A 14,464-nucleotide genomic window follows, 5' to 3' on the forward strand; every position below is an offset into this window, starting at 1 on the left:
TGTCTCCAGCATTCCAGCGCTATACATGTGTGTGTATAGGTAAATAGATCCAAAGAAGATTTGCATGCAAGATATATGAAGAACCAAATCTGTAAACAAAAAGCCAACAGGAAAACAAAAGACTTATTTAACATTTGCAAAGTTACCCAAGTGGCCAATAAATATAAAAAGCTGCTCTGCTTCTCTAATCATCAGAAATGCAAATTAAATCCACAAAACCACATGTTCCCAGAATGGCTAAAATGAAAAGATAACTAAGTGTTAGCAGAAATGAGGAATAACTACAGCTACTGATGATGGAAAATGTAATGCATTAAATACTTAGGACTGCTTAGCTGTCCTAAAGCTTAACGTGCCCTAGGTCCAGCAATTGCACTCTGAGCTATGGACACAACAGATATACCTGTTATATGTACTGGTTGTATACATATACATGTACTATCATAAAAAGTTTATACCACCACTACATATAATAGCCAAAAGCAGGGCATTGCTCAAATGCCCCATCACCTGAGAAAAGATGTATCAATTATGGCCTATTCCTATAATGAAATACATATAGTAATGCAAATGAGTGCTTTATTATTGAAACAAAATGATGACAGAGTAACGTGAAAGAAGCCAGGTACAAAAAGTGGATAGTATATAATCCCATTGATGACAAAGTATACAAGATAATGCTGCTGGACATCAATATGATGCTTCCCTTTGGGAGCAAAAGGAGAGTGACGAGAAAGGACAATTATGCTTATATCATGTTGATAGTGTTCACTTTTTTTAACGGGTGTAGACTGGCAATTTGTACAAATTTGAGTTTTACACTTACATGCATATTTTTATTTGTATGTTGAGTAAGTTTTTTTAAAATAAGACAATCCACTCTTAAAATTGTGGTAGTGCCTATTCAAATAAAAAGATGCTTAAATTGAATCTCCTTTTTAAAAAGTGGAATTTAAATTTATACTTAGAATGCCTTGAAAATAAAATTATAGCTACCATTGGAGCACCCATATCCCTTTAACACATACAATACTTAAAAAGTATTGTAAATAATGGGAATTCCATGTCTAATGTTGCATAATCTTTTTTGTTAGTTACTGTATTTAGAAATGTTCAAACTGAGTTAAGTCACTAGCAGGAATAGTTCTAAATATGCTGTGGGAAAAGGGAACCATGTTTATTGTAGTGTTACTAAGTTATAGTAGTAAGATTCATCACACATTAATCCTGAGTTAAAATACCTTCTCAGAGACAAGTGGTCACTCTTAGGAAATAAATTAACCCTCCTGGGACACTGGGGTATGAATTAGTGACATGGAATAGGTAAATTAATTTCAAATGCATGAGCACTTTTAAATTGCTTTCTATTTATTTACATTTAGAATAAAATGTAGATCAGCACACTATATTTGTATAAGTACAAAACTCTACATTGGTTCAAGACAGTATCTTCAGGTGTCAAAAAATATTTTAGTATACTGAGGGAAAAGAACAAAGTTGGTCAAGGAATCTACAATAGAGATACACATAAATGAAAATTGAGACTTCACAAAGCTTTATAGATTTGTTATATATGTTTTGTGTATACAAACAAGTTCTTCCAAGCAAAGCAGAGGTGGGGCAATAAAGTGACAAAGAAAGGTGATACTATTTAGGGCTATCAGAACTGGCCCACCTAATGCTGCTTTCTATTTTTAAGTTTATTTTCACTACCAAGTTTAAGACTTTATAAACTTAATATGATAGCCACTTTTCTGGCTTTGTGGTTACTACTGGGATAAGGGAAACTTATCCCTAAGTTTAATTCCCTAAGTTTTACGTAAAAGTCAATTTTATTTTACAGTCATTTTTCATAGATTTCCACTGTCAATGGTATTTGATGGCTTGAGCACAACTAGCAGAAGGCACTATTGGAAGTCCACTGTCTTTAGCTGTTGCCCTTCCCACTGTGCCCTTGATTTCATAGTAACAACCTGATGCTAATAATAAGTATCCTTTCACATATATGTACACATGTATTCCTTGTGAGCAAAACAGCTTCTAAGAGCAAAATAACTACAAATGTGATATGCATTATCTAATTTAAAATATAATGTAAAGTCTGCACCACCCCGGTGGCTTAACAGGTCAAAGCACAGCACTACAAAGCTAGCACTGCCACATCAGCACAAGTTTGATCCCCGGCCAGGGAGGTGACCCATATGGTGCAGCAGACCTCTCCTGTCTCACCCACTGCCCCTCTCAGCAGTGTCCTTCATCAATCAATCTGCCCATTCTGCTCCCCACTGTGTCTCTGGAGAATCATCTAACCACCACTGCACCTCTGGCCTGTATCCCAGTTCTGTATGCATAAATAAATAAAATATTTTTTAATAATTTTTCCAAAATATGATTATCTCAAATAGATTTTAAAAACCCTGCTTTTGCACTTGGCACTTTGACATCCTTACCCACCTCTCAACTAGTAGAGGTTTAAAAAGATAGGTTGTCATAATACATTTGGTCAATAGATGGCACCATCTAATAACCTACAAATTCCTCTTTTGGTAATTGTAGTTTTGCAAAGAATTTAAAGCCTCTCGTTTTAGAATAATATCCCACTTTCACAATCCTACCTGTTTGAAATTTAAAGTATTCTGTATTGCTTTTAGGCAGGAGGTTCCTGTACATAGCTAATGACTTTCTTCATTTTTCTTCTACACCAGATGCCATTACCCAGTCTATAAACTAATTGTATTATTTTAAAAATAGCAAATGAATGTCCAGTGTAGTAAGTCAAATTGTCCAGTAGTTATTATGCATATCCTTTTATTCATCTTTTATATGTAACCTCATGTACTACCCACCTAATACAGTGCAACCTAGTGATCTGAATTACAAAGGAAGACTGGTGAGATCTTCTGACTATTAATATTTAAAGAAAGGGGCAACACAGAGACCTGGTTGTGAAGTTGTCAAATTTGTCCTTCCCAGCAAGAACCAAAAAATCCAAGAATCATCAGCGAGAGCTGGCTTTAATCAGAAGGTCTGATATTGTCTCCTATTTCAAATTAATTTTTACTTTTTAAGCAAAATTGATGTCTCCTATCTCCAATAAAAGAGACAGTATCTCTGAAATATCATGAAAGCAAAAAGTTAATGAGGGTAAATTGTTGGGCTTTGGAAATTTGTTAATGTGTTATGATTTTTGAGTTATAAAAAATATATATGAGCCTAGACACATGTATTGAACTTTAAGACCATAGTAAGTAAATAGAACATTACACAAATAATTCATGTTCTTATAGGTAAAGAAAAGACAGAAATATTGGTATTTTAGGGTCTTTGAAATCTAGAGCTACCCATTATTTTTTAGATGATAAATTCATTTTTAGAATCATAACTGACTTGTATAAGATCTCATTAAAATTCAGATTTCCTGGGACTTGGTCTGGTGAACTACAATATTTCTCTAATTGGGAAGTTCTTATTATTCAACCAAGTAGATTTGAAATTAATATTTTATTTTTTATTTAAAACAATCTTCAAGTATAGTGTGGGCTTTTTATATCAATTTGCAGTACATGATCATCTATTTGTAACACAATGTTTCTTAGGAACCTAACGTAGTTAGGAATGGTAAAAATCTCTAACAGTGATACTAGAAGTAATAAAATAAAATAAGACCAGTATAAAATACTGGATTTTCTCACTATACAATCTCACTATTAGATTTTATAATAATGTATTTCTTACTCTATGAAAGTGGCTTTATTGATGAAACTCCTTATGAATATTGTTATAAATTCGTAACTCCTGTAAGAATGCAATCCACACAGTAGAATGGACAGATGAGAAAATAGGGGCTATCAATTTAATTTTGAATAGTTATTTCATGCATTCTACTATATGCAGTAAGGTCTACTTATTAAGAGAGGCACAGCAGGCCTTTGTTAGTTACTTCAATTATTGCTTACTATCACCATATAAATAATAAAATAACTGAACATCTAAATATTTTATAATTTACTGTTTCTCAAGCTCCATCCTTTTCCTTTGCTTTTTACTTAATCATCCCCAATATATGTGGACTCTTTCTGGATTAATAAGTTTGACTTTTTATTCCGATGCCTTTTGTATCTACTCTAAATCATAGAGCTTATGTTATGTCCAGAGCATTTAGAGGAGACAAAGTATGAGCTGGCTTATTAGTTGCAACAGGATTTGAACAGTGAGACAGGATATTCCAGACCCTAGAGATGCATGACCACAGCGGTGAGTAGGCTGGTTTACCTAGAGCTTCCCTGACATGCAAGGAAGTAAGATGAGGATAGAAAAATTGATTGAGTATGAATGAAAGAGATCTTCAATTTCAAATTGAGGAATTTGTACTATGTGCTATAACATTAGACATTAACAGTTTTTGAGAATACTACTATTAAAGGATTCTATTAAATCAACATTTAAAAGGCTAGGTCTTCTGGTCATATAGGGTATAAATTGAAGGGGAAAAATAACCGTCAGCAAGACCGCTATTGTAATGGAGAACAAAAGTAATGATAGAGGTCTAATTTAGGGTGGTGGATGTAAGATTGCAGTAAATATCCCAAAGTAAGAACAAAAAGGAGGTGATGACTGGCTTCTATGCGTAGGTCCCATATGTTCTCCACATCCAGCAATCTAAACAAAAGACTGCAGTTTTCAACTTGGATGACTGAGAACAGTAGAAATAACCACCACTATTTCCATTGTGCTTGCTATTTACACAGCACTTTCCACGTGCTTTATGTGTAGTATTTCATTTAATCTTCACAACAACACCATGCAATAAGTAGACTGTTTCCGCTATACAGACAGAAAACCTGAAGCAAAGAGAGGTTAAATGCTGTGTTTATTTAAACAGATAATGAGTGACAGCTGGGATTGGATGCAAGTAATTGGACCCTAGAGTTTAATGCCTTTCCTGATGATCTGAAGAAGTATTAGTTTGTGTGTGATAGCCCTCTTAATTTTAAGTTCAAAGGACAGTGAATAGCTGAGTGAGAATGTCTAGCAGGTACTTGGAGATGGAACTCCAAAATTCAGAGACTTAGTGAGGATTGAGAATATTGAATAGAAATTATGTGCACTACACTGAACTAACTTCAAATACTTGAAACACTTCATTACTGCTTTGAGATTAGAATTTAACCCACTATTTTTGCACAGACTAGGGAAATAATGCTGACAGATTTCCTCACCAGAGCTCTCAGGAATATTGTTCTGCTTATCTTTGGCTTTCTCATATTGTTCTGCTTATTTTGTTTTCTCTTGTTCATATAGGAAGTTCCAACATGTTTAGGTTTCTGAAATTGTTAAAGTTGCATCATGCCATGAAATATCCCTGAGTTCAGATAACCAGGCACTCATTGGGAAATCAAAGAGCTGAATGGCATCGTGGTTAAAAAGAAGGGATTTTGGAAAATTCCTGGGTTTAGATCTTCTGGCATATCTTAAGTTTCTGACCCTGGGTAAGTTACTTTCTACCTCTGATAGCATCATCTCATGGGAAGGTGGTAAAGCTTAGGAGAGAGACATGTGCAAGTCATTTGTTGCCATTTTCTACAGAAAAGTCACTAAAATTTAGCTACAGCTATGTTCTGATCTCTGAATATGGACAAATTTTGTGGCTATCCAAGCAATAGAAACTACCCCAAAATATCAGGTTGTCAGAAAAGCCATGATGTGTATTTGCTTGAGAAACAGAAAAAATATGCCATGACCTTTTTGATTACCCCCATATATTACCCTAAAAGTACAATCTAAACTACTTCATGAGAAGATTTGACTGAACACTTAAGTATTTATAGCCACAACTTTGCAGGAGGAAAAACAACACCATCACAAACAACTCATTAACAGCCAAAACAAATAGAGTACTCCTACTCCTACTGTTACCACATAGGTAGTGTGTTAACTTAGGTAGTCATGGGAGTCACTGCTTTACATTTTATCAGCCACTACATGCCCAGAGACATCTGTCAGAAATTTTTATTGGCATTTTAAATAGTTTTCCTTTACCTAGGTGGGTAGTACTTCAAAACCAAATATGCAAACACTGGACACAATGGAATTCCACCTCAAAAAATTAGAAATCTGTGTATATATACATATATATACACACACATATATATACACATATATGAAAAAATAATTTTTATGCACCAGGGACATAGTATGATTATATAACCAAATTTTAAAAAGTCATAAAATAGTTCCTGTGTGGAGATTTTGCTAAATTGCAAAAGTCAACTACTTGTTCATATCTGTTATAATGACTACAAGAGATTTGAATTAAAATTTTTTGCACAGACATCTGTTGAAATTTACATATATATAGTTATTTACTATTCACAAAAAACAGTATGGAGTAAGTAATGTTATCTCTAATTCATGAGGCAGAAATATAAACTCAGGAAAACATAAGAAATTACTTAAGGTTACAAAGCTTTCAAGTAATGGACTGGGAATCCCAACACCAGTATTTTTTATATCAAAGACCCTATGTTTCATATACATTACCTTTGTAAATTATTGGTCAAATTCTTACTTTTGAAAATAGTTTTTGTTTATTTTATTGACAGAAAGGGGCTGGCTATTGATTATAGGATGTGACTTAAGTGATTTTCAGGCATGATTTTTTTTTTTTTTTAGGAGCCAGAAGTTATAAATGAAGAGATTTGCTGATACAAGACTATGTAGCAGATAGGTTCAGAGTAGGTTCTGCTATCTTTGGAAATAGAAGTCAAACAAACCTTTGAATGAATACTTGTTCATTTGTTTAAAAAAGCACTATTTTTAGACTTACTAGTAAAACTTAGATGGAATTAAAATTCTTAATATTGCACTTCCCAGCACAATTCATAAATAAAGTGAAATACCTTTATTCGTGTGTAATTCATATATTATTCAATATAAGTACCTACTTACTGGTTTAGTGAAGATCAAGAATAGGTAAGTATCTTAAGCAGCATTTTATTTTTTGCAAAGTAATCTTATGAATGAATTAAAAGAAACATCCTTTTAATAGTTTTAATCGTTCTAAATGGCTGTGATTGCCCTCAATAAAAATGATTTCATCATTTCTGTGTATATGTCCAAACATATACAGGTATGCAGAAGTTTACCTTATTCCTGGCGTTATTTAATTACATTAAACGATTAAACTCAGATTGCTGAGCTTTGTTTTTTTTTTAAACTATTATAGTTCTATTTATCATATCTTGGCTAATGTTCAAGTTAGCCAATGGGAAGGAAGTGTGTAGTGGCATAAGAACAAAAAGGAAGGAAGCCCAGTGGTCTATGGTAATGGAATATTGGTGCACTGATGATAGGTACACTATGGTGGTAATACTCTGTTAATATTACCTCTGTTAAAATAATTAATTATTAAAAATAATTTAATTTTTAAAGCTCCACAAATTTTGTTATGTAACTATAATCTGGACATAGTTAAAAACTCTAATGAAAAGTAATTTATAGTCTATAAGAGCTCAAAATTTTACTAATCTAATTTCGGCATATGATTTGGGTTAGAAAATTATGTTCTTGGCATAATTACATAGTAATGGTGAAATTAAAAGACAATATTGTTTAAAAATCATCTTACAGTTAAGTTTGCAATTTGGACTTTATGCTAATACGTTTATTGCATTATTAATAAAATGTATCTCAAATAAAAGATAGGCCAAGAAAAGAAAAACGCCCATTGTTGATTGAACATTAGAAAATCAATTAATATAATTCACCATTTAACAGATTAATGGGAAAACTATGTGATTAGCTTTAGTACATGCAGAGAACTTGTCTAATAAAATTAAACATTCATTCATGATAAGCATTTTTAATAAAAGAAAACTTCCTAAACCGAAAAGAAAAGAACAGCTGTGTGAAACAACCTCCACCATCCCTGGGACACCTTACCTTCTAAGTTAAAGGGGTTTGCTTCTCCTCTACAATGAATTCTTACAAAGTCCTCTCAACAGAAAACTATAATGCAGAGCTACTAGGCAAGTAATTGTGCGAAAACCTGCCTCGCAGGCCTAGGAAAGAAAACTGGACATGGTGGTGCCATTGACAACAACCAATCTAACACAGCCGCAACACTCCTGGGGCACAGCCCCTTCCATTTAGAGACTCATTACAGGTTGAGTGATGTCAACAAAATGCACCTGATTTTACCTTTCTCAAAATCTCTCTGTTGTTTCCTTTTACTTCTGCTAGTTGTTTTAGTCACTTTAGACTTAGACACTTTTGTTTACAAACTAAGTAGGAGTACAAATAAAATTCTTATATTAAGCTTGGTTGAACAGTGGGAGAATGTTGGAAACCTATTCTATTTCCTCATAACCCTGTCAAATGCCCCCTCAGTAGGCAACCTGTGTAGAAACATGCCTGCCTTAAATGATAGCATCCAACGTAATTAGGGGTTTATGTGGCCCCTCATCATCTGCCTCCTTATTGCCTTTTCAGCTGCATCTTCTACGTTCAGGACCCACTAACTGCCAGCATTCCCAGTGTAACAGTTTGTATCCCAAAGCTTTTTCTTTACATATTTACTCCCCTTAGTTTGGAATGCTTCTCCTACTGTCCCTCAGTTATATTGACATTCTCAAATCATCATTTCCTTCAGGTCCTTTTCCTGACCCTAAAAATCCTTTCTATGAATACAATTCTAAATACAAACTGGGGTTCCAGAGTTGATTTCATGAATGAGGAGATATGGGTGGGGGTCTCCTGGGAGAGCTTCCCTAAAAAATATAATATCCATTGTCACACAAATTGGGGGGTGGGGAGGGCTCTTTTTTCAACTTGGTATACACTTAGAAAAATATTTATATGTAGTGTACAGTTTCATTTTATGTGTTCTTTCAATGGGCTATAGATTTATTCATATGTGTGTATGTGACAGAGAAAGAGATTTGTCAACAATCAAGAGTTCTTCTGAGAATTTGAAAACTTGATAAAAGCAAACATTTCTTGACCCGGGTATTAATAATTTCAAATTATAACACTAAAAATTCACTGACTGTCCTAAACTCTACACCCAACTTTGTTATCCATGTACTAATCCCTCCTTGCAGACTGGATGGTCTTCTTAATGTATCCCCAAAGAACATAATAACTTTAACTTCCAAGGTTTTGCTCATAACATATCCTGAGAGGATCCTTTCCACCTCTACATTTCCAGTTTGCAACCTTTCCCAAAAGAAGCATCCAGTTAACAAAGCAGATCCTTAAATAGTAGATACTGCTCTGCTGAACTTTAATAGCAACATTTGAATGAATCATTTCATTTAGCAATTAATCCCACATTGCTTATATTATGATGAAATTTTTCAAAGTAGTATTGTCTCCCCTCACCGAAACTATATTAATTTTAAATCAAAGATGCAGCATTTAATACTTATTTGCACCCCTTTCCTTAACTAGCCCATTGTTAAATACATAATAGGTGCTCTACAAATACTTACTGAAAGGACATTTCAGAGGATATCTAAGAACTAGGAAAAAATGCAATTTTATTTTGATTGATTTTTTCAGTCATTCATTCAACAACAAAAAAATAGATTTTTTAAAATCTGTTTGTATTTAATAAGTGAATGTTGCTTTGAAACACTAAGCGAACCAGAATTTGACTGCTAAGTGTGAGCATAGAATTGCATGGATCTGAATAGCCTCAGGACTCAAAGCTACTGTGTTGGCAAGATCATTGAAGTAAAAGTTGGAAAAGACAGAATTTCATGGTGGATACCTCATAGGTTTGTTTGGGTAAATTGTGAAACCTCTTTAGGATTTCGCTTAATACACTGCAAAATGAAAGTGTTGAGCTTGATCATTTTTTACCATTCCATGCCAGAAAACTCATGACATTTGTCTTTGAAGGAAGAGATAAGGAAAAAAGCCTAAAAATATGAGCAGTATAGGTAAAAATATTGACCCCTCTCCATAACGCATAATAATGGCCCTGCCAAGAAGTCCACATTATAATCCCTAGAACCTGGGACTCTGGTATTTTTACATGGCAAGCTGGAACCATGGACTCAAGATTGCTAGTCAACTGACTTAAAAATAGAGTTTAACCATTGGAAGGGCCCAGTCTACTATCAGAGCTTTTAAATATGGTAGGAGGAAATGAAAGAGTTGCTGTTAAACAATGCAGAGTCAGAAAAACCCCACCCCCATTACAACCTTTGAAAAGGAATGGGGGCAAATCAGACTTCAAGAAATTCACTCAACCTCCAGAAATCAGAAAAGACAAGGATTGATCCCAAGAACTTCCAGAAAGAACTGGCCTGCCCAGACTTTGATTTTAGACCAGTGAGACCCATTTTGGACTTAAGATATCTAGAAGATAATAAATTTGTCTTGTTTTAAATCACTGGGTTTGTGACCATTGTATACAGCACCAACTGGAAATGAATACAATTCCCAACAACAAAAAAAAAATTAATAAAAGAAAAAGTTACAAACTTTTCTGGTAATATGTCAACAAAATAAATCAGAAGCATGACATGCTTACACTAGCAACAGCCACGTTAGGGACTATCTGAAACTCTCATTTATTAAAAAGAAAGCAGAATAATTTAGCCACTTATACACTTTATGAAATACTGGCTTTCATCTTCCTGGTCTCAAAAGATATATTTGTTTGAACATAAAAAAGTGTCACAGCATCACATTACAAACATATGTTTTGTTATTGTCTAACAGCTTAAAAATGATTCCTTCTGGATCATGCTTAGTGAAATAAGACAGAAAGAAAAAGAAAAATACTGGATGGTTTCTCTGACAGCAGGAGAGTGAAGGATCAGGAAAATGAAAAAGGCAATTAGTAATAAAGTAAAAATGAAATCAACAAATAACTATAAATCAGAGCCATTCTATGGGGGTAGTGAGGGGAACAGGATCAAAACTGGGATGGGAAGAACACACAGGACTATGATGATGACACATAGGTAAAGTAGTGGTGGGAAGTCCACGGGGATTATAACCAAGACAAAAAAATATACAAAATGAAGAATGATGTAAAAAATATACAAAATGAAGAATAATGTAAATTTTTATAACTTTAAAAATGATTCCTACTAATAATCTATCCTGGTTATAGGGACTAGTAACTTCAGGAACTCTGAGTGTAATTAAATTAGTGGAACTATTTACAACCTTTTAGCCTTCTTCTTTCATTTTACAGATAAGTGATTGAGTTCCAGAGGTAAAGAGATTTTACCAGAGTAACACAGTTTCTAGCAGAATGAAAAGGAAAATATAGCTCCTACTTGGTACTCCAAGCCAGCATCACTGGTAGGTGGTGTATAGGGGAGAGAGGAAGGAGATGAGAATCTTGGGAGGGTGAAATCCAGCTACACATAGAAGTTTGGATTTAATTTATGTATAATTGGAAGCCATAAATCTAATGTATATTTTAAAGGTATAAATATAATAATATGAAGATGCAACTTTAACCTTGTTGAGATACTAGAATAAGAGACCAGTTGCAAGGTTTTTGCAATAGTGGAGGTTAGAAATGACAACTAGCTGAGGATGATAGCCAAGGTGATAAAGAAAAATGGAGCCATTCAGGATCTATTTTCAAATTATAACCAATAGAACTTGCTGATAGGTTGGAAAAGTGAGCAAGGAAAGGTGAGGAATCGAAAGTTATTTTCAGATTTTGGTTATGGTATCAATACTGAAATGGGAAAACAAAAAATAATGAAAAGAGTTGTACTCTATTCTGTCGAATTCAGTCAATTCAAACCAATAAACATTTTTTTATTCAGTCATTAATTATCTATGTAAAAAGCTAGAAATGATTTCCATCTCCTTCTCTTAATGTAACTTGTGACAGAGAGAAGGGCTGGCTAGGAGAGACATTAGATAAAGGGAATTCAAAGACTTCTAGAAGGATAGGCAGGATAGTTATTTAAAAAAGGCCACAAGAACGTAAATGCATGTATTTCTTACTGGACTAAAAAAGGAAAAAGGGTAAAAGAGAGAAGCATTGTTTTATTATGTGTCTCAGAAAAGAGAGATAGTATTACAGACTAAAGGCAATGAAGAATAGTATAGCATGTCCAAAAAATAGGGAAAGGTATAGTTTGGTTTTTATTGTTTGATTTTATCATTCAAAAGAGAGTTTATTAAAAATACATACCAAGTATTATGTCACACTGATTCAAAGTTACCTGAGACAAAGCCCTTTCTCTCAGGAGGTTTTCTGCTTGACAAGTAGTATTGAGTGAATTTAATGAGTAAAACAGACAGAAATCTGAAAACAAATAGAATATTGTTTTATTAATTCAGGACATATTTATTGAGTACCTACTACTATATTGTTTTAGACCTTGTACATTGTTGTAGGATGTATATCCTAGTATAAATACTATACCTATTTACTAAGAAAGGGTTAGAAAAGTCCATCAAATATTGATGGAGTTCAGATTGTTCAGGAAAGGCAAGTCAACTTTTACAGTAGAGTAACTGGAGCTCAAACCAAATATTAGGCAAGGAACTTTACTTTATGGGCTCCAAATTTCCATCCAAGAAATCTGGTTTAATTCCGTTGATATTAGGACATCAGTGAGGAATTTTTTACCACTTGAGAGACAATAGTAGAGTTTCAATTTGGCTCTTATTAATTTGGTGAAGTCAGAGCTAAAATAAGGAGAAACAGGGCCCTCCCTGGTGGCACAGTGGGAGAAATGGGAGAAAGTACAGCACTGCAAGCCAGCTACAGCAGCTTCAGTGCCAGTTTGATCCTGGCCAGGGAGGTGACTCACATGACGCAGCAGAACTCTCTGGTCTTGCCTGCTACTCCCCTCTGCAGTGTACATCCTCAATCATCCTGTAATGCTCCCCAGTCTGTATACATAACTAATTTTCTTTTTTTTAAGATTTATTTATTTATACATACAGAACTGGGGTACAGGCCAGAGGTACAGGGGCGGTGAGAGGATTCACCTGAGGCAGAGCAGGGAACAGAATAGGCAGACTGATGAAGTACACTGCTGAGGGGAGCAGTGGGCGGGTCAGGAGAGGTCTGCCGCGCCATGTGGGTCACCTCCGGGGCAGGGATCAAACTCATGCGGAAGTGGCTTTAGCTTCTTAGTGCTGCGTTTTAACTCGCTGGCTACCAGGGAGGGCCTATTTTATTATTTTTAAAAAGATTTAAAAATTTTAGTTATGCAGGACCCTACCAGGGAGGGCCTATTTTATTATTTTTAAAAAGATTTAAAAATTTTAGTTATGCAGGACCCTACCAGGGAGGGCCTATTTTATTATTTTTAAAAAGATTTAAAAATTTTAGTTATGCAGGACCCTCCCTGGTGGCACAGCAGGTTAAAACGCAGCACTAAGAAGCTAAAGCCACTTCCGCATGAGTTTGATCCCTGCCCCGGAGGTGACCCACATGGCGCGGCAGACCTCTCCTGACACTCCCCTCAGCAGTGTACTTTGTAGATCTGCCTGTTCTGCTCCCCACTCTGTCTCTGGTGAAGCCTCTCGCCACCCCTGAGCCTCTGGCCTTTACCCCAGTTCTGTATGAACAAATAAATAAATCTTTAAAAAAATAAAATAATAATGAGAAACAGAGGAAGGAGAAATTTTGAAAGCCCCAGCATTCCCAATCCTATGAATATCTTCAAGATACTAGAAAAACGAACACCCCAACTAGAAGTAGCAGATATCTATTAAATGATAACTGGCAGATATCCATTAAATGATAACTGGATAAAGGAATGTGATATATATGCATAATGGAATGTTAATCAGTTATAAAAAGGAATGAAGTAATAATTTATGGTGCAACATATATAATCCTTGAAAACATTAAGCTAAAGGACAACCAGACACAATTATTACAAATTCACAAATATTACATAATTCTAGTTATTCAAAAATAGACAAATCCATAGAAATCATTGTTCCATTTATTTGATTAATGGGTACCAAGGTTTGTGGTGGGGGAAGAAGTGTTGGAGGTCACTACTAATATTTGTGAGTTTCCTTTTGGGCCATAATATTAGATAGCAATCAAGACTGCACAGTTTTGTGAATATACCAAAAACATGGAATTACACACTTTAAAGTGTGAATTCACAGTGTGTGAATTGTATCCCAACAAATATATAGTAAATACATACATAACTATAATATATGCATATACTACCATACAAGGTATTCAGGAAGGAGCTTGGTGGGGTCACTCTCGCTGCTCAGGACATGATGCATTCCTCCATGACAGATACTAAAAAACAAATACTGAGTGCTAGTCCAGATTTTCACCTACTGTCTTAAAAGTGGAAATCATCTTCAGATTTCTTTAAGTTAGAAAAATCAGATACTCAAGTAAATATTTCATAAAAGCAAAGTGGCATAAAGTGAACTTTCAAAAAGTGGGGGATATGTGTACTATCTGCACAAAAATGATTACAGGAACCCTCGG

Source organism: Condylura cristata, unplaced genomic scaffold, assembly GCF_000260355.1.
Source record: "Condylura cristata isolate star-nosed mole 26May11 unplaced genomic scaffold, ConCri1.0 scaffold00002, whole genome shotgun sequence".
NCBI lineage: Eukaryota > Metazoa > Chordata > Mammalia > Eulipotyphla > Talpidae > Condylura > Condylura cristata.